The sequence below is a fragment of the Eucyclogobius newberryi genome, unplaced genomic scaffold (assembly GCF_026437365.1).
Source record: "Eucyclogobius newberryi isolate DKJ021-1_F unplaced genomic scaffold, fEucNew1.0.hap1 SCAF_5, whole genome shotgun sequence".
Lineage (NCBI taxonomy): Eukaryota > Metazoa > Chordata > Actinopteri > Gobiiformes > Gobiidae > Eucyclogobius > Eucyclogobius newberryi.
In genome coordinates, this window is record NW_027316167.1 from 8,175,250 (window position 1) to 8,197,975 (window position 22,726).

Consider the following 22,726-nt stretch of genomic DNA (forward strand, 5'->3'; position numbering starts at 1 on the left):
TTAATTATATTTAATATATACGTATAAACTAGAGGTGGACAATATTATATCAAAATGTTGATAATATTGTGAATATTGTTTTTAAGATATGTAAAGTTTGAATATTGTGTGTATCATTTTAAGTACAAATATAAAAAAAATATGCTATAAAAACAATTACGTTGTAAACTTCCCCTGAAAAAGTGATTATATTTATTTATTTATATGATATTTATGCAGTTTTCCCATTCATTTTACACTTATTAAACCTTAACTTAGACATTTAAAGACACATTTTAACACATTTCTGTTTGATTGACATATCTAACTATTATTACAATACAAAAAAATATATTAAAAAGTCGATATTTATTTTCATCAATGATACCCACCCCTAATTTACACACAAATTATAATTTTTAATTATGTTTTCCACCTCCTGTTTTAACAAAGTGTGTTTTTTTTTTTTTTTTCCGCAATAAAAATGAAATACAATCTGTAATTGAACAACTGTGAGTTAAATCAGATCAATGCCATACTGTGGAACATTCAAAACTCACAGAATAACCTCCAATCACCCCAACAGAAAAGTTACATAATGCACCTTTAAAGGGAAAAATAAAGTAAAATTGTCCAGTTCGATAAAGCAGAAACCAGAACAATCGGAGCGTCGCGTGTTTGTGACTTTGTGCTTAAACTTCATTCCCTTTTAACGGCTTTTCTCTCACGTCTGTTTCCCGGGCTACTGCAGCTGCTTGTATTTATCACAGATTACAGCTGCATTGTTTGAATTTGACTGACAGCCAGTGATATTTACGCTTACGTGCAATTGCGTATTTTCTATTTTTTTTTACTCCCCCCTTTTTCTTTTCTGATGAGGCAAACGACGACACACCGGGATCGCGCTTCACACACACACAACCCCTGCGTCGCGCACGTGTTTTCAACTTTCCGCCTCTCGATATCGTCCGTCGAGTTTGATGCCGTGTGACGGGACTTTGATTTTTTTTTTTTTAGATCTGCAAAATGCCGTTTTTTCTTCTTCTTTTTTCTTCTTTCTTTTCTGTGTTGCCCACTTCTTTCACTGCTGTGCCTTTGTGATAACCACCAGCGCCGCCGCACAGACAGATACATTTCATATGCAGCGAGAGCAGTGTCAACAAGCCACCGTCTCCGCGTGACAATGGTCGCTCGACGGTCAAAAGAATGAAATGAATATGTTTTTTTTAAAGATTAATGTGGGGAAGCGGTTTGTTTTCTTATATTAAAATGCAAAATTAGCAACTAGCACTTGGAAAGGGTGATATTGACAAAAATAGATTACTTTTTTGCGCAATTACACCTTAAAAACGCTAGCAAAGTGTGATCAAAGACTCAAACTAATTAAATATTAAGAATGATTCAGGCTTTGTAACAAGTTAGACTTATCTTAAATTGTTTCTGAATAATTATTTTATTTTTATTATTTTTTTATGTAATTATTCAGTATAAAAAGACATTTAATAGATTTGTTTAATACTGAATAATTCTTAATAACAATTAGATAATTTTGAATTGACTTGGTTCATTAAGTGTAATTTCGAAACAAAAATTCCCGTGAACGGCCTGTAAAATTGTACGCTTTTGTTATTGTTTATTATTTTGTAAATGCCAGTTTTCACAACTTTTTGAGACTTTTCTAATCCACAATTATTCGCGTTCTCGTTTTGCATAACAACTTATATATAACTTATACATTATCGCGCTTGTACGTTTCATCGCCTTTAATCTCGCTATAGTTTTGCGAGCAGAAATTGATGTTTATCCTATGTTTTATGATAATTCCGCATCTCTATCTCTAATGTTACACAATTTAAATAATGCATTATGCTCTAATTGCACCCACGGGAAGAAGTATTTTTAATAACGTACACCTGTTTTAAATAACAATGAGTTGAGCTAATTTCCCCCATCTGTAACTGAAGGCTATTTATTTAGACTTTTAATGAATGCCTAAATTATAATGTATGCATAAGTAAGATAAATAATCTCATTCAAATGGTTGCGAGGCACTGGTTAGGGACTTCATACATCACTATGTCTGCTAAATGTGAACGTATGTGCGCAAGAAGAGTTGTTTGAACCACAAAAATATGATTCTTCCGACCTAAATAAATACACATAAATTACACGAATATAGAAATAAAAGCAAAAATGTGGTTAAAATCAACGTATTAATTCTAAAACAAATAAAACGCAAGGATGTTTAGCTCAACATACTGCTCCTTACAGGTCAGAGCTGTGGAGAGGGGACCCCACTCACAGTAGAAATAGTCTTTTTTATGTTTTTTTGGCACAATTAAACACCATTAATCAAATAAACACTACCAGTCAAAAGTGTTTATTGTAATTTTTACATTTATTTCTTTATTTTCATGACTTTTTACATTGTTGATTCTCACTGAAGGCATCAAAACTATGAAAGAACACAAAAAAACGTGGGAAACAACTTTTACATTTTAGATTCTTGGCTTTGTTGTGCTGTTAACAACTTTGAGAAATCTGACTTTAAAATATAAAACATATTTCGAATTATGCAACAGTTTTTGGTGTATAATTCCACAAATCTTGCTTTGAGTATTTGATATCTCCAGTGTGTATCTACAGAAAGGAAAAAAATATGAATTTAAAAGATACGTCCATAGTTTTGAGTCGTCGTGTATGTTTAATACTGTACTGTGGAACATTCCAGACAAAGCAATACAAGCGGACACCAAACTCTTACACATGTGTTGACTTTTTACTGTGTTTCTTGTATTGTGAAAAAAACGCTATATACGTTTAATGTAGTACTATCGCTATTAAAAGTTGCGCAGTGCGACTTTAATCCTCACAATGAAATCCACTGTACAATTCTCCGGCCTCGTCTCGATCCACGCCTCATTTATTACAACACGGACCGTTCCCATCGATTCCTGTCCGACTTAAGTCTCTTATATCAGACAAAGACATTTCGTGGACGTGCGCTCGCAGCTGCCATATTGTTTTTGACCGCGCGCCTGTTACGTATTGATCAGTGTCTCGGCTGTTTATCTTGGCCGGGGCGGACACTTATGGATGTGCGCGTGTACGTGGCCTTTCACTCGGACAAAGATCACCGCCGCTCCGCGAAGCGTTCGGGGCGTGTGCGGACGTTTGGCGCATCGACGTTCGGGCCAGTGATTCCCTGTCATATTACGCTCATCGCGCCTCCCGTACAGGGCGGGAGACGCGGGGCAATTTGCCGGAGCAAGCGAGCGACTATCACTTTTTTTACAGAAGTAAGATGGACATGGTACTTGCGTGTCATAAGTAATAATGTACTTAATGTTTTAAAACTACATGTAGAAGTGCTCGCAACAGTGGGAAATGCTTGCGATCGAGAAAAAACACAGATGAACTTAGAAAGGGACAAATTTGAAAAAAAATCTGGACCAAATGGGATTCTTATTTTGGACCTTGTGTGCCTGAACTTTTCTTTTCTTAGAATGCGTTATTTTTCGTAAAACGTCCTTTCAAATTGTCCATTTAGTTTGTTCTGTGTTTCGTCTGTTCTGTTTTTATTGTAACATATATTTAAAATGTATTCATTGAGAAAAATTGTGTAAGTTTACAACATTAGAAGCCTAAAATCATGTTAAATGTACTTTTTTTTTCTTACTTCAGTACAATTTACACAAAACGAAACAAATAAGTAACATCTAGTTCTCAATTTGACATGAGCAAATATGAGAAAACTTTGGTCTCAAGGCAAGTTTTTGTTCCCCCATCAAACCTTTTTGTTCAACTTCTTCCACACCCCACCTTGAAATCCAAGTAGAATTTAGGTGTGGACCTCTAGATTGAAGATATACCCTTTGACACACGGAAGCGTATCTCGTCGCCACATCTCCTTGTCTTAAGTTTCATGCGTTTCTTTCGCGTTCCGGTTCACAATGCGCTCTAACCTTGCTGTGTTGTCGCGTGTACTTATCTCTTCTTTATATTCTAAAGAAACCATTTTGTAGCGTTAAAAACAAAAAAACAAAGAAGAATCTGGCACACAACGGCGCACGCTACATGCCAGTTAACGTTGCCAGTTGCGCCTGTTTGTTTGGGGTAATTACACAAAAGCGTTCAAAAGAAAGTGCCGATTCTACCGTCATGTTCTAGCGTCGCGTGTAATATGTTCAAAAATATCAGTGTTTTAACCTCTTTTTGTTTCCGAGGGGGGGATTCCGTATATAGAGAGTACATCCAAAAGTCTTTGAAAATGCGGCTTTTTCTGTGAGGGTGGCAGCAGCTGAGAGCGCGGTCCGAATCGCGAGCTAGCTTTAGCGTCCTGGCTCGGGCGCTCGGTCCGTCCAGAAGGCAGCGCGGTAGGACGCTAGCGAGGCGCGGTATTCTGGGACGGCTGCCCAGGGGTCCCGCATGACCCCGAGAGTTAAAAGCAAACAGCGGGAGAGAGAGACGGATGCACGGGACGGCCGCGGCGAGCCGGGCGAGAGGAGGGAGAACAGAAAGTATGTTAATTAGCTGTAGGTTTTAAACAGCGTACAGTCTCGTTTACGGTTTGAATCAGATAAAGATAAAACGGAACTAATGCAAACTCCTTACAACCTGGAAATGTTAAAAAGTCAGATTCTTGGGTCATTTCATTTAATTTGAAATGTGGTTTTATATTTCTTTTCATTTTATGTATGTCTTCATCTACAATAATGCCACAATGCAAATAAGAATATAGATTGCATTAGTGATTTCATGTTTTTTCTTGTCTTTTTAGTTTTGTATATCTGATTTTTACCACTTATTTTACCCATACAAGTCGATCTCAAGGAGCTAATTTTTTTTTCTTTTTTTTTTTTCTTAGATTTGCATAGAAACTACACTTCAGTCTAAACTCAAAACCCTCATATTCATTTTCAAGTTCGAAAAATGCTAAATTTTGGTGTCAAATCCGTGACTTGACCGTCCATAAAATGTCTTCATCTACAATAATGCCACAATGTAAATAAGAATATACATTGCATCGGTGATTTCATGTTTTTTTTTGTTTTGTATATCTGATTTTTACCACTTATTTTACCCTCACAAGTCGATCTCAAGGAGCTACATATTTTATTTTTCTTATTTTTTTTTAGAGTTGCATAGAAACTACACTTCAGTCTAAACTCAAAACCCTCATATTCATTTTCAAGGTTGGAAAATCCTGGTTTTTGGAGTCAAATCTGTGACTTGACCGTCCATAAAATCTCACTGACAAAATCATAACCAACACATTTCCCACCACTTGAATTAATAAAATAAGCAGTCATTTCTTCTCACAGTGCGTCGTAACAGAGCACACTTTCAAACGCACACAAGTCCTCGTAAACGCGAAGAGGAGAGGATTGAACTCTCTGATACGTTGGTGCGGAGCGACATGTCAGATCTCCGCTCATTGGCTTTTCCCACAATCCTTTTCTCCCTTTGCCTGGGCATAATGACGCTTAAGTAGGTAATAGTGTAAATGAAAGGTATACCCCCCCACTCCACCTCCCCCCATGTCCCGTGTCTCCAGTTCTTCCAGATGAACAAAGCACCCTTATTACAGCCCCTTGTCAGCCCACTGTCCAATCACAGTTTTCAGCATGGGGTAAATGGAGCTACGGTGCAAGTGAATGGAACCCTCTCTTTGCTTTCCCCCCTGGCGGCGTTATCCAACACATCTTGATCTCCTTTTTTCTTTTTTTTCTTCTTCTTTAAGTTTGTCGAAAATGCCTTTGTGTCGGGCGCCCTTAAAGCTGCTGTAATTTATTTGAGGCGCGCGTTCACATGACACGCACCCCTCCTTAAGTCGAGAGATATCTTGGTATTGGAGAATCTTTCAATAAATCAATGTGACTTTAAACACATTTCCCAGGCGACGCGGCTGACCTGATAAGAAGTGAACTAATCTCTTTTGAGGCTGCCGGGTAGAGAGCTTTGAACCAAATCTAGTGTGCATCTATCAGCAAGGTTATTTGTCAATGGCTGCTAATCCCAGGTAAATTTCCCCAGCTTTTTATATCACTGGTTCTCATGTCTGAAGTTTTGGCGGCCTTGGGAAAATGAAGAGAGCGAGGTTTTTGCCAGGGCCGGTTCCTGGGATGGGCAGCTCGGGTAAATGCAGAGGGATCCACTGGGCGTTAGGGGCCCCCAAATGTTTGATATTTGTTGCTTGGCTTGAAAAAAGTGCAATGTAACAGGCTGTGTTTACACTTTACTGGTTTGATTCTGGTTTAATCCTGATGTAGACTTGAATTAGTCCTGTTCTAGTCCTAGTTCTAGTCCTGGTTTAGTCACGGACAAAGTTTAGTTCCAATTTCGAGGTGGTGCACATGTGCCGGTGTGAATCATCTGCAGAAGTTGCACTGAAAGGCAGAAAGGGTTTGCGAAAGCTTTTTTAAAAATATATACATTGAATGATAAGGCTTTGCACAGTTTTTCAAACAATGATGTGACTGCAAACTGTACTCTTTGCCCTTCAGCTTGAAGAAACACAATTGTCCACAGTATTTTTCAGTCTTATTTACTACACATTCTAGATTGTGGCGTGGATATGGTTGAGTTACGATAATCAATCTTTCGAGTTTGGCGTCCCCAGGAAGCATCTTGCACCGGGCCCCCACAAAGATAGAAACGGCCTTGTTTTTACAAAACGGGAAGGGGGGGAGTGGAGTGGAGTGGAGGGGGGATGAAAGTTATGGATTTCAGCTGAGAAACAATAGAAGAAAGGTCTATTAATAATTCTTTACACATCAAAGTGGTGAGTGTTTGGGCGCATCCATCTTTTTAATAGTCTATTATGGTGCGGTACACATGCGATCTTTGGGAGAGTTCAGGACGAGCATACATCAACGTTAGTGTAAACTTATTGGAAATGTCATCCGTCACGCGTCTCCCACTCAAGGTCAAGGAGCCAAGCAAAGTCCAATCTTGGTTACATCCGCGTTATTTATGATCGGACAATTAGCAGAGAATACAAACTAATGGCTGGCAGAGAAGACGTGCCTGACGTAATGTGAAAAATAACTGGCAAAATTATTCATTGCGGTACGTTCTTCCCACCGATGCGTACTGTTTGGCGGTGTGGGATTGATTGGGGGGATAATTAGGAGTGGGAACGTTCTTCTTCTTGCTTTGAAGTGCCATATTGTCCCGTATGAAAACATCGTGAAGTCATGTGGCAAGTTTAAAGCAATTTAGACGCAAACCCCCGCAAGTTCTGGTTCGTTTAATGGTCTCCTTAGCGTCAGACGAAACCATTGCTTATCCATAGCTTTCATCGGAAGCTTCAAGAAGAATCCGAGAGAGATGTCCAAGCCACGTCTTGATGCGAAGACAAACGGGTCCCTATCTCAGCATGTGCCAAGCCATCAAAAAGACTCGATTGGCTACTTGGATGTGAGTTATTTTGTCCGTTTGGTCGAGACTGAATGACGAATCGGGCATTGTCTTGTTGGGTTTCGTCAAAGGGCGCTGCCAGGCCTTCATCAACGGCACGGCTGGCATATCCTCCACAAACCTCGTTCAAAGTTGTCATGGCTCTGTCTTTGGTCTTGATGATCCCAAGTCATGTCTGCTTCGTAGAACAGGTCAAAAGCAGACAACAAAACACCACTACGAGAAAAATTACAAGGTTTTTAGGACTTAATCTTGGAATACCGTGCAGTTTTCAAGTTGAAAAGTCAAAGAATACCACAAAACATCTGCATAGCCATGATCGTTACCTTGCTTACAGCCGCTTGTACGTGAAATAAGGTCATGTGCCACACCACGACGGGAGACTAATTGTCAGAAAGCAACAACTTGGCATAAATAAACTGTTCTCGATATTGCAGTCTAAACTATGGCGTTGTCCTCCACCGCATGTGAGCGCAACGTACATTTTCATCTCCATTTTTCTTGCCGTTATGCTTTCCGTCCCTTAAAGTATAGCCCCCGTGTCCTGCCCATGCCTCCCAATCACCCAGCGTGCAGATCATGGAAATTCTCAGCGCGTATATCTGTCATCTGTCATACTCGGCGATGAAGACTTTTGATCTCCCACTCGTCTGTTTACGTGCGGTGTCGAGGCTAAAGAGTCGTAGCCGTAAGTGCTTATGCTGGACGTAAATAGTTTGACGTGTGGCCCGGTAACAAAGTTGTACGAGTAAATAAGGAGCCAAACAACCGCGGCCGAACGGCAATTAAGTTGTGCGTCCGCGTTGTAAAGTGTTTAAAGTACGGTGATTTCTGTTCACTGTTGTTGCCCCGGTTTCCAAAGCGAGTGTGCGATTTTTTTGGGGGGGATTTGTTTGATTCCGGACAGGCGTAGGTTGAGATCAAAGTGTAAGTGTATTATTCGCAGGGATATGGGAGCGGTATGTGGAATATAAAGATCATCTGTTGTTCCAGCGTGAGGTCATCGAAGGCAGTGAAGAGCCAAGACACATGCGAGAGCTGATACCGCCGTGGAACTACCAGAGTTAATAAAAATAACACAGTGACAGAAGAGTTGGCGCGTAGTCGGAGCACCTGTGTCCGAAAGAGGAAAACATTATCACACATTTAACGGTTGGCAGAGAACGTATGGATGATGAATAACCAAATTAATATTGTTTTTTATAATGACACCGACATGTTTCTTTATAATAATTGTGGTAATGTTGTTCATGTAGTCATCTAAATACATAATCACACAACATATATTGGCAAGGCAAAATGTAGGGCATAATTAGAGTAGAAAGTAATTCAAAGTACAATGACAATTAAATAACAGACAAGAAATGATCCTTTGAAGTCATAAGAAGCCAAGATAATTTTTATTATCAAGGTTGTTTTTTTTTACATAAAATTTCAATGCGATTTATGTAAAATAAATCTGTAATGTTCAATAATCAGTCCTTAAAAAACAGATTGATTTCCCCTTGTTTTAACAGCTGAACTGGTCCATGTGAGGAAAGTGTAGGCCTCAGTGTTTGAAACGGTGAGATTTAGGCAGAAGGCGCAGACAAGTGGAGGTGGAGGGGGGGGGCCGGGGGGCTGATCTTGGAAAGGTTTCGTATATCATAATTATCCCGTTAAGTAACGGCACAGCGGCCTCCCCGAGGGAATTTGTCTTAAATGGAAGATTTGCAAGGAGAACGGGTCAGAGAGAGGGAGCGAGAGGAACGGATTCTCGTCAGCAGGAAATCCTGTTTACATTTACATAATCATATCAACACTGGCTCCTTCTCTTTCTTTAAAAACACAGACGCATGCTAATTCATGTAGCCGCCGCGCGCTCAAGGAACAAGCTGTAGCCTCAAGGCTTGACACTGTTTGTATGCTTTTATTTGTTAAAACACGGTTAGCATTGGCAAGGACACGCGCTTTAAAAGTCTGCTGCCAACATGTTTAACCTGCCTTCCATATCTGTGCTAACACTGCTATTATCTCCTCTCAAACACCAGACCCTTGATTTATTCCTTAAAAAACTTTAGCATTATTAGAAAAAAGTAAAAAAGCAAACGTGTGAAGATAAGTGTGTGATAAATCAGGCGCGGTGTGGCACGGCGCGCGGCTGTGAGTCCTAATTGAGATCTGCTCAGAGCAGGCAGCAGATGTTTGTAGCAGCAACTGTTGAATCATCAGAGACCAGCGAAAGCCTGTGAAATCATGTTAAGAAGAAACCAGGTGCTCCACTTTTTATTTCTCACTCACATTACGTACAAGCCCGAGCGATGATCGGTGCTGCGTGCAGAGCGGAGACGGTACATGTATTTGTCGGTTGTTTTCGAGGAGTCGTGACTTGTAACGTGACGACAGAAATGTGTGTCGCGTCTTATGTTTTCATTGTTGTCATTGTTGTTTTGTATGTGCTTTTTTCATTCAATCAAGTCACAAGAACCTCTCATGCAGATATTAGCCTACACTGTTTTACCTCGACCTTCAAACTTCACTGTTACCGTAACACAATCGCTTTATGGAATCTTAGCATTGATGTTTATTCTTTATTGCATCCTTCCATCCAATGGCGTACAACTGTGAGTGGGGAACCAACTCCAGATCTCAAAATGGAATCTTGATCAGGAGTATTGTGTTTTCATAGTTTGGCCGGGGTGCGACTTATACTCCAGAGCAACCTATATGTGAAATGATTTGTAATTTTCACACTGGCAGAGGGCGCTCTAGGCTCTAAGCGACTCAGAAGAGGAATCTGCACTTCCTCTTCCTCTGGAGTTTGTGGAGTTGTTTAGAAGTGACACAGAGGAAGAAGAATTCAATGGATTTAGTGATTTGGGGTAAAACTGATGCTTTGGTAAACTTGTTAGCATGTTCTTTATGCTATAGTTATCTGAATAACTGTTCATATGTTACGTTAACATACCAGACACTTACCACAGTTCTGTCTGTGCCTCATGTAGCTGAAGGTGTTAGCGTTAGCATACGTCATGTAGCTGAAGGTGTTAGCGTTAGCATACGTACACCTATTCACCATGTTCTCTCATCTGTTATTATTTTAAATTGAAACTGTTCTTGCTCTTGGATTTTATCAAATAAATTTACCCAAAAAATGCGACTTATATATGTTTTGTTCTTCTCTTTTATGCATTTTATGGCTGGTGCGACTTATACTCCGGAAAATACGGTATCTAGCTTGACATTTAACCAACTATTTGCACCCAAAAAAGTTCCGTATTTCCCCCATTTTACAATCAACCATATAATTGTCCTTCAGAACATCCACCTTTTAGAACAACAACCTCCAAACACGCTCACATGCCGCGCGCGAACATTAAGTTTTGTCGCCGAGGAGATCAATCTTAACTATCCGAAACTTGAGCTTTAACATATGGCGAGCGCCTCTACCTCTCGATAGCAAATTAATGTCGGTTACATTATCCCCCCGTCCTCCTATTGCTTCCAGTCTGCCGCAGCCCTCCACCTGGGCCTCGGGAGCCGTCTCAATCCTCACTTCCTAAACTGCTGTCAGTTATTTATCTGCTCCATCGTGGCACGTCGGAGCCTCCCCGCGGCCCCCCGGCCCGGCCCTGGGACGGTGGGAGCGGAGACAGGTTCTTTGTGGTTATAAATGACGGGTTGCGACGGCTGGGGACGCGGTGGTTGTCATTAATGCGGGTCTGAGCTGCCTGCGAAACCAAAGCTGCCGCGATTAAGCCCAATTTGGCCTCTATCGACATCGAGGTTTTGTTTATCTGCCGGCGTAGGAAAAAGTGCCCGTCCTGAGAAACGCTACACGGCAACGAGGTCGGTGCGTTTAAGGCGGGTGAGCTCGGAGTTCAGTGTTTAACGTACGTCCTGTGAGTAAACGAGGCAGCGGAGAGTTAAGAGCAAGTTAACCAATCTGATTTCATACTTTAATCCTCATATAATAAATCTCATAATAATAAATTTGTAGGGACTAGGGTTGCACAATTTGGGAAAACATATCTACCGTATTTTCCGGACTATAAGTGGCTCCGGAGTATAAGTTGCACTGGAGTATGAAATGCGGTTGCAAGTGTGAAAATAACAGATAATATCACATATAAGTCACTCCGGAGTATAAGTATAAGTATATAAGTAGAAATAAAAGTCGCACCCCGGCCAAAACTATGAAAAAAGGTGTGATTTATTTAGTTTTAATTTAAGTTTAATGATAGGATTTTGTTCAAATTTCACATTTTAGAGATTTTTAGGAGAATTGACAACATTTTAGGAGAATTGACAAAAATACTTAAATAGAACATAAATAAAGTGACAAAATAGTTACGATATTTTGTCGTTTGTGGCGGAAATTATGGCACAGAAAAAAGGCAAACTTTACGATTTACTAATTGCATCCATTCAAATTGCAATTTCAATTTGATTGCGATGAATTTTTCAGAAGTGACACAAAAAATTAAACACATTATATAATACATGCATCTGTTTCTTATTCTGAATATAAAAATAAAAGATAATTGCATATAAATAGTACTTTTGCTATTTAAATGCAGTATCTTACCTCTCAACATATTTGGCTGTATTTGAGTAAGAATTGTTCACATTTTAATTGACTTTTCCCTCAACATTAAGTTCACATTATTACTGAAAACTAAATGTCGGCTCCACCCTTTAGTTAACCTTCACGTTTTTCAATTTACAACACCCAAACCCGAGTAAAACGGGGTGTACGTTTAATCTAATGAGCAGGTTTAGAGTGGATTACATTATCGACTCCATCAGGGCGGAGCCGCTTCTTGGCCTATATATGCATCCTGCCCTATATAAAGCTCTTTCTGCAGTTACGTCCTGGTGATAACTCCATGTACCTGCTCCTTCTCCGTACTACATACTTTTCTGTCCTTTTGCCCTCTAATATTTGTACCTCTAAAGAAGAGCATAATACACCTGCTTCCAGTGACTACTGTAGGTGCCACGGAACTAACCCTAAGACATAAATAAACCAAAATATCAGTGGATTGTTTTTCATGTTTAAATATTAATACAGTGCATATTATTAGTTAGTTTGGACTATATTATCTTTGTACACCAAGATTTCTTTAATACTCTGTACTGTGTAAATCTGGACAATTGAACACTTGAATTGAAGTATATCTACCAATTTGTCTATACTACAATACTACATACTACAATACTGCATACTACTACAAACTGACTAACTACAAACTAAATAATGAACTAGCCGACTGACTAACTACTAACAAACTATTACATACTACTACTACCAAACTATTACAAACTACTACTACTTCTATTACATACTATTACATACTACTACTACTACTACTACATACTATTACATACTACTACTACTACTAACAAACTAGCTATTACATACTACTACTACTAACTAACTATTACATACTACTACTACTACTACTACTACTACTAACAAACTAACTATTACATACTACTACTACTACTACTACTACTACTAACAAACTAACTATTACATACTACTACTACTACTACTACTACTACTACTAACAAACTATTACAAACTACTACTACTTCTATTACATACTATTACATACTACTACTACTACTACATACTATTACATACTACTACTACTACTACTACTACTAACAAACTAACTATTACATACTACTACTACTACTACTACTACTACTTCTACTACTAACAAACTAGCTATTACATACTACTACTACTAACAAACTAACTATTACATACTACTACTACTACTACTACTACTAACAAACTAACTATTACATACTACTACTACTACTACTACTACTAACAAACTAGCTATTATATACTACTACTACTACTAACAAACTAACTATTACATACTACTACTACTACTAACAAACTAACTATTACATACTACTACTACTACTACTACTACTAACAAACTAACTATTACATACTACTACTACTACTACTACTACTACTCCTAGTAACAACTACACACTTTTAACTCTTGTGAATATTAGCATAAGGGCTAATACTCTTCTAAAAACGATTCAGAAAAGGTCCAGTTCTTTTGTCTTTGAGTGTTTCTTCAGTGTCTGCACTTGTTGAAATGGTCTGGTTTCAATATGTATCTTTTTCTTGGTTTCTTTTGACAACTGGCTCCGCTCCTATCGTTGATTCATTATGCTAATCTAAATATAATGTTGTTAGCATTTCCTAACGTCAGTGCGTTACAAAAACACACATTCCAGTGCGTGGCGTGCGTTTGGAGAGCAGCTGTAGAGAGAATACAAATGTCCCGGAGCCGGCCTCTGTTTGTGGGGGAAGGATGTCCACCATGTCCTTATAAGCACCAACAACGTGTGTCCAGTCTGTGTCCAGAAGATGACCTCAGCCCTTCCGCTCTGACCCTTCCCCTCCTGCTTCCTCTGAGCGCAGTGACAGACAGAAGTGTGACTGTATGAGAACTATAGGGCCCTATGACTATATGAGAACTATAGGGCCCTATGACTATATGAGAACTATAGGGCCCTATCTGAGAATATGACTATATGAGAACTATAGGGCCCTATGACTATATGAGAACTATAGGGCCCCATCTGAGAATATGACTATATGAGAACTATAGGGCCCTATCTGAGAATATGACTATATGAGAACTATAGGTCCCTATGACTATATGAGAACTATAGGGCCCCATCTGAGAATATGACTATATGAGAACTATAGGGCCCTATCTGAGAATATGACTATATGAGAACTATAGGGCCCTATCTGAGAATATGACTATATGAGAACTATAGGGCCCCATCTGAGAATATGACTATATGAGAACTATAGGGCCCTATCTGAGAATATGACTATATGAGAACTATAGGTCCCTATGACTATATGAGAACTATAGGGCCCCATCTGAGAATATGACTATATGAGAACTATAGGGCCCTATCTGAGAATATGACTATATGAGAACTATAGGTCCCTATGACTATATGAGAACTATAGGGCCCCATCTGAGAATATGACTATATGAGAACTATAGGGCCCCATCTGAGAATATGACTATATGAGAACTATAGGGCCCTATCTGAGAATATGACTATATGAGAACTATAGGGCCCTATGACTATCTGAGAACTATAGGGCCCTATGATTATATGAGAATTATATGGCCCTATGACTACATGAGAACTATATGGCCCTAGGACTAAGATAAGATAAGATAAGATAAGATATTCCTTTATTGTCCCACATGGGGAAATTTCATTGGTGCAACGCAGGTAGATACAGAGGTAGATACATGAGAACTATATGGCCCTAGGACTATATGAGAACTATAAGGCTCTATGACTAAATGAGAACTATAAGGCCCTATGACTAATAAGAACTATAAGGCTCTATGACTATATGAGAACTATAGGGCCCTATGACTATTTGAGAACTATAGGTACATGGGTAATCTAGCCTTTTAATGATTTCTCTCTATTTTTTCCTATTTTTTTCAATTTTTTTTTCATTTTGATTCTTTTTTTTCCCCTTTTATCTGGATAGTGCGTCCCGTAGGCTTTATTGACAGGGCAGTACAGTGTGAAACGGGGGGATGAGAGTGAAGGGAGGACATGTCCCGCTCAGAGTGTCCCGAGCGTTTAAAGATGTGGCCCACCCCCCCTCCTCCACATTCCATGGCCATTATGTGACATTGTAGAGGAATAAAAGGCAGTATTATGTCGCGCCCTCCGTATAAAGGCCAGAAGTGGACCCAGTTTTTTATCTGCTGAACGAATCAATCAGGATTATGTCAGCTCCAAAGAATCAGACGTCCGTCGCCGAGCAGAGGATTCAGGCGCTGCCGTGTGAGGAGGGCGGGGCTCTTCTCGACGCTTTTAATGTGAAGTTTGTTACTTCAAACTAAATCATATTCAAGTAGGAGTAAATAATATGGTGTAAAAAAAATAACCCCAAAAACAGCTGAGTACTACCCAGCTCGGTTTTAATACAGCCTTGTTCAGTTTTCATCAGTAAAAATGCCCAAAACTGTCAGATATATTTGTATGATTATTTTTGAATTTCTACTTTTGCCCAGACCCCCTTTTCCGGGACCACTCCCATCCTCACTCCCGTCCTCACTCCCATCCCGTCCTCACTCCCGTCCTCACTCCCATCCCGTCCTCACTCCCGTCCTCACTCCCATCTTCACTCCCGTCTTCCCTCCCATCTTCACTCCCGTCTTCACTCTCGTCTTCACTCCTGTCTTCCCTCCCATCTTCCCTCCCATCTTCACTCCCCTCTTCCCTCCCATCTTCCCTCCCCTCTTCCCTCCCGTCTTCCCTCCCATCTTCCCTCCCCTCTTCACTCCCCTCTTCCCTCCCCTCTTCACTCCCTTCTTCCCTCCCCTCTTCCCTCCCCTCTTCACTCCCTTCTTCCCTCCCCTCTTCACTCCCCTCTTCCCTCCCGTCTTCCCTCCCCTCTTCCCTCCCCTCTTCACTCCCTTCTTCCCTCCCGTCTTCCCTCCCCTCTTCACTCCCCTCTTCACTCCCCTCTTCCCTCCCCTCTTCACTCCCTTCTTCCCTCCCCTCTTCCCTTCCCCTCTGTGAGACGACTGGACGGCCACTAATTATCATTTCAGCACAAATGATTAGCAGATCAAACAGGGATCGAATGCCATTTCCTTCCATTATGCAGAGGAGGGTCCGAGGGGGGTTCTGGAGTGCAGAGGGGCTGGTGAGGGTGGGGTCCGAGGAGGGTTCTGGAGGGCAGAGGGGCTGGTGAGGGTGGGGTCCGAGGAGGGTTCTGGAGGGCAGAGGGGCTGGTGAGGGTGGGGTCCGAGGGGGGTTCTGGAGGGCAGAGGGGCTGGTGAGGGTGGGGTCCGAGGGGGGTTCTGGAGGGCAGAGGGGCTGGTGAGGGTGGGGTCCGAGGGGGGTTCTGGAGTGCAGAGGGGCTGGTGAGGGGGGGGGTTCTGGAGGTCATGGCTCGGCTGGTCCTGGGCACTTGATATGAGTGAGAGAGGGAGGGAGGAGAAAGGAGGAGGGAGGAAGAGAGAGAGGGAGAGAAAGAGAGAGAAAGGGGGAGGAAAGACAACCGAGATCTAGTTTTAGCAAATTTGTTTAGTGATCTATCTGTTTTTAGACCGCTGCGATTTCTTTTTTTCCTGTTTTCTTTTTTCTTTCTTGTTTATCTTCTACACATGACAAACATATGTACACGGTTGATGGGATTTAATCAAGAATATTTGTTATTGCACGAAAAAAATAATCATCTTTTTGTTTTTTTAATAGTACTTGTCAGTTTTTGCATATCTGCTCTTCATGTTTCTATTCATATTTATGGTGTTTTTACTGATATACATTGTACTCTGGATAAGTTATAACATGTGTAATCGGACATCCTTGCAGATATTCTTGCTTTACAAATAAATATAAATATAGTAGATGTGTTAAAAATGCCATGCAACAGGTTCAATGAGCTCCTATACTTGAAACTATTGCTCAACTTATTATTATGTTTAGACCAATAAGAAGAGAAGTGCTTTATTCAAAAATCTGTAACAGGACCAAAAACCTCACAATATTGACAAAACATTAAAATCAGTATCACGTTGTGTATTTACAATAGGACTGAAAGACTTTGTCATAACATTTAACTGTGAATTTTCAACGTATATTTTAATATTTTCTGTAGATTCTGTTCAAACAACGTCCAGGAACATAAACATTTGAGACAAGACAAGAAGCTACACAAACTGCTAAGCTAATTCCAGAATGAACTACAGGTTTAGCGTATAGGTTGCAGCTTTTACACATAATACGACATGATTTGATGATATTTAGTTGTACACAAAGTACTTCAATAATTCCAGGTTTGGCGATTTGCTAATTGCGACCGTCCGAACTGCGATCGCCGAACATCGACCTTTTTCCTTCCCGCTAATCCACAAAATGCAGTTCCCTTTCGCGCACAGGCGGGGGCAGCAGTGAGCGGTGAGAAAAGCTCGCGCCTCCATCACACACACACAGTGAGAGAAACAGGCCATCTCAACTGTGAGCGATGACCCGCACTCATCACCGCTAATGACCCCGCCGCTCCCAGCCCCATTTACACGCCATCCGCAACATCCCTAAAACATCGCCTCCTGTCTCCACTCTCGCTTTACCCCCGCGTCGTATTTATGTATCGGAAGGAGAGGAGGGGAGGAAAAAAAAAGGTAATAGATCAAGCACATTCCATTATTCTCTTATAAGATCATTAGCAAATATAATTAGATATGAAAGAAAGTAATTTGGAGAGGAGAGGGGAGAAAAGTGCTATCAGGCAGAGAAGACAGATTGTAGTGCGCCAGTGTTTGGGCTTAAATTGCTCGGCAGAGGTATTATCAAGCCGTGGATCTTTTAGCCTCGGAAACTGTTTTGGAGAAAAGGGAGATGGAAAGAAGAAGAAGAAGAAGAAGAAGAAGAAGAAGAAGAAGAAGAAGAAGAAGAAGAAGAAGAAGAAGAAGAAGAAGAAGAAGAAGAAGAAGAAGAAGAAGAAGAAGAAGAAGAAGAAGAAGAAGAGAAGAAAAATTTCACCTAAATTCGGCCGTCAAGACGAGAAAAATATTCATAAATTGCATTTTTTTATTGTAAAAATTCACAGTGTGTTCCCAGATTCTCAGCTAACTCACTTCTACCCTCTTCCTCTGCGCTGTTGTCCTTATAAATGATAGTTTTACACCAATCGAGCAGGTATTTGTGGAGAAAATGTTGAAAAAATTGTTGGAAATGACAGGAAGTGACATCACACCAGGGACATTCCAGTCAAAGTTTATGCAGAATTTACACAAAGAAACAACTTTTTTGACTCTCTAAACATGAATTCAACAAAATAAAGTCACTCTCATGTATTTTTATATTATGTCATCAACTACAAACAGGAAGTGAACCTAAAAATGTGCTATTCTGGGATAACATTACATTTTTTGGGGCAAAACTCTCACTCTGTCACTCTTTTCACGTACTTTCCCGGTGTCTCTTTCTTCCCCTGCACCTGAACACTCTGAACACTCTGAACACTCCGCTCTGTTTGTCTAATCGGGATCTGAAGCCGCGAGAGCACAACAACATCCCGCCGCATTCGCCACAAATGTTCCTTTTTTATCATATTCCTTCTCTTTTTTTTAATCGTGCTTTGAGGGACGGGGGTGCGAGGAGAGAGGGATGAAGAGGAAGAGGAGGGAGGAGAGGTGTTCCCGTCTTTCGTGTGAAATCGCAGGCAAAGCTAGCTATAAACATCCTGTGTTCATTAAACCTAAAAATATGTTTGTTTGTGTTCTTTTTGTTTTTTTTGAACACGTGCTCGCTTCTTTTTCGCCGACGTACGCCCGGTTCGGTCCTGTATTTACATATTTACCGTACAGTACATTTTTAGCCGTACAGTGGAACCTCGTGCTGTGCCAAGAGCGAACAAAGCGGCGCAACCGGGAGACGGTGAAAGTGTAACATGGAAATAAAGTCATGTGATCGAGCAGGAAGTGGCCGCGTGTCATCGAGGAGCAGATATTAAAGGAGACGTATATTAAAGGGGACGTGTTGTTGTGTTGAGCTGTGGCATAAGTTAGATCATCGTTTCTACATTTATGTTCGTCGTAAGCTGCAATTTTGATCGAAAACGGCTGTTTCGTTGACTTCCTGTGTAACGTTCGTTGACTTCCTGTGTTAGCTCCGCCTCCTCATGGTGGCGTTTCGCTGTAACAAGCGGCGGATTGTCACTGTACATTTTTTGTGTTTGAAGATTGGCTACGAGATGTTTTAGAATCTACGTGTGTCAGAGTCTGACTTTTTCCGCACATTCACAACTAAGTGCAGGGATGTGGGCGGAGCTAGGGGGCAGGTGAAAACAGTTATTGTCTGAGCAAGAGGTTTTTAAACTGTGAACAATAATTTGCTCAAGATAAAGTTAATTTGATTTGATTAGTGTTTGTCCTTGTTTAGAACTAGTATAACAATTGTCTAGACCTTTTTTAAACTGCTTTTAGTCATAGTTTAAATCTAGAATAGTCCAGTTTTAGACCTGGTTTAGATCTAGTGATACTCGGAGGAATTTATTTAAATTTTTTCTGTGGTAATGCCCTCCTTTGTTTTTATTAATGAGAGAAACACCATTATAATGTGATTCAAAGCTCATACAAGTTGATTTTGCATAATATATCTCATTAGAGTTACTTCTAAATGTGGTAAAATAGAAGTTTGTCACATAAAAGGCAAATGACATAAACATATTTTTACAGAAAAGTCTTAGACATGACACAAGTTGAATCTCCATCCCTTTAATCCATTTATTGTTCTTCACGAATTCTGAATCGGTCCAGTCAAATTTGTACAACAAAATCCCAAATATAATAAGAATATACTAGATCTTTCATCTTTAATTTCGATACCACACAGAAGGAAACATTTAGACAATAAACTGACATTCTCAACAAAAACGTAGTACTGTATTTTCCGGAGTATAAGTTGCACTGGAGTATAAGTCGCACCAGCCAAAAAATGCAAAATAGAGAAGAAAAAAAACATGTATAAGTCGCACTGGAGTATAAGTCGCACCAGCCAAAAATGCATAATAGAGAAGAAAAAAACATAAGTCGCACTGGAGTATGAAATGAGGTTGCAAATGTGAAAATAAGAAATAATATCACGTATAAGTCGCTCCGGAGTATAAGTATAAGTATAAATATAAGTATAAGTCGCACCCCGGCCAAAACTAATGACAAACGTGCGACTTATAGTCCAGAAAATACGGTATTTAAGTGTTTTTTGTGATTCTTTTGCCGCCCCCAGAAGTTGTACAAAAACCACACCCTTTCCTCCTCTTTCTGACACTTTAACCCATAATCCGGACACTTTGACTCTCTTTAAATAACAGCCCTCGCCCGGCTCAATAACCCAAACCACACGACTTGAGCGTTAGGCTTTCATTTCCCGAATATTCCAAACGTCACCGCTGCCCGAAAAGACCCCGGGCAGTATTTTTGTTGTCAGAACATAATCGCTCAGGACGCGCCGCTGCTAAAATTGTCACTTAAAACTGATCACCATCATTTGCGCCGGCCGCTGACGGAGGCGGAACAAACTGGCACCGAGCTGTGAAATGCCAGCTTCTCTTGGCACCGGGCTGTTGTGCGGCGACTGCCATTAAACGTCAGGTGTAGCCTCGGCGACCGGGGCCCGACGCTCGCTCAGAACGCTCCGGAACGCTCAGGAACGCGGCGTGGTTCTGCCTTTTCGCCCGTTTATCCGTTCTGTTGAGCGTGACACGTGTATTGAGAGTGGGTGTATCCCGGAGCGGCGCGCCCTCTCACCATATGGCGCCCGCTTCTTGCATTAGGCCTGTTGTAACTACTGTGGTGTATTCTCACAGCCGGACACTAGAGGGCAGCGTTACTCTGTGGACTGTTGCAGGATGTGGAGGGAGAAGGAGGAAAGGAACAAACCTGAGCAGAGAAGCTACAAATGGTTGATTCTTACTGATATTTTTTTTAATTTATGACATATGTGCAAATTTAGACTTTATAAAAACATTAAATACATTTTGCAATATTTGGTTTGAATATTATAAACTTCATTTTGACTCAAATTAAACCCGAGGATTGAAGAATGTCATATTTCCCTGAAAATGTCATGCTGGATATTGTCAAATTTATATATATATAAATCTTGCATGACTAGTTCAATACTTATATATTACTATGTTGATTATTCATGTATATTCAAAGTACAGCTCAGTATTTAACTCTTTATCCCACAAAAATAGTCCAAAACATTATTTTTTTTTTATTTCGGATGGTTTTATTGCACTAAAAATCTGTCTGACTTGCTGCGAGTGGGCTTACATCTCCACAAACCTGACTCGTACTTGGCCTCCTCTTTGTTTCCATGGTTATGTTTTTCCTAACGACATAAAACTAACCTTGTACATGAGATGATGCAGGTGGCTCTCCCGCTCTGCAAAGTTACACACTGTGCCTTTAAAATGACCATAACTGTTACCAAGGAAACATCCAATTTACTCAATAGATATTATATGACAGATAAATAAATATATGTGACAAGACCTTTATCTTTTTTTTTTTATCGTTTTAACAGTTCACAGTTTTCCTTGTGTGCAAACATTCTTTGCATTTGTGCTGAATTATTCCTTTTTAGAACTCATTTTCCAACATTTTATTGAACCGTCCTTTACAAACCGCCTCTCGACTCATGTCAAACGACGATAAATATGTCCCATCCAAAGAGATAAATTAATAATTAGACAAACCTGAACATTTTGTCATCTGCACTTTCAATTTAAAACACAAAAAAATCAGATAAATTAGAAACAATCCGATTTTTGTCTCCTTTTTTGCTCTAGTTTCCTCAATAACCAAAGCATTTCCCACCTTTTCAAGCTGACCCTAATTCCAACAATGCACCATAAGATCAATATATATACACACTCTATTTCTGCAAATATAAATCTCCATAAAACCCCAAAAAAAAACCTTTTCTCTTTGAACTCGTCTTCCCCTGTTCTCTGGCTCCAGCCCAACATAATTACCAGTCGATATTTTTACCTTATAGACAACAATGTCATCAAGGCGCATCAAAGTCACGAGCCATTGCAGACGAATCAGAATCGCTCAAACACATCATTCCATTCATGTGATAAATGGATTTTTTCCCCCTCTTATTTGTCTGTAAGGTGCATCTGCCGCGCTGCCCGAATGGGAAATTAAAAACTGTGAGCGGGAAGTTATGCTAAATGTACAAAGTTGGCCGGGAAATGTCTCCCCCACCGCCGCGCCAGTTGTTTGGGGAGACGGAGCCGCGTGCTTAAATAATAACATTCCAGGTGGCTTAGTTAATGAACAGTGAAAATCAAATATGGGACCCTAATCTGGAGCTCGTTACAGCAACTTTCTTTTACTGAGAAGTGGGAAACGCCCTTGGGGGAGAGCCGAGACTTTCCTGTTCTAAACCTTTTTTCCTCTTTTTTTTGTGTGCACAGAAATTATTAAACCGTATTTTATATATTTTTGGCTTTATTTATGGCGGGGAAATAAAATCGTTTGCGTTATTAATGGATGGCGGCGTAATGGGCTCATTGTTTTTCATTTTTTTGGTGTGAAGTTTGGCGTGAATTAGCACTTATTGAGTTATTTTTAATGACATGAATGTTTTATGGGGGTATTCGTCTTGAAGATGTATGCGCAGGTGCCGCGGCGCGCGAGGGGAGAGCGGGGTTTGCGGTGTCGCGTCGCTCCCTCGTGGTGGGATGTGAGTACGGCACGTTTGAGAGCGCGGCGCTGCAGAGATG

General features: G+C 40.3%; 1 protein-coding gene across 1 annotated transcript in view; it reads left to right on the forward strand.

Moving 5' to 3' along the window:
* The window catches only part of znf536 (zinc finger protein 536), a 219,708-nt gene that overhangs the window by 192,305 nt on the left and 4,677 nt on the right, over nucleotides 1–22,726 (forward strand). The gene's annotated exons all lie outside the window — the stretch shown is intronic.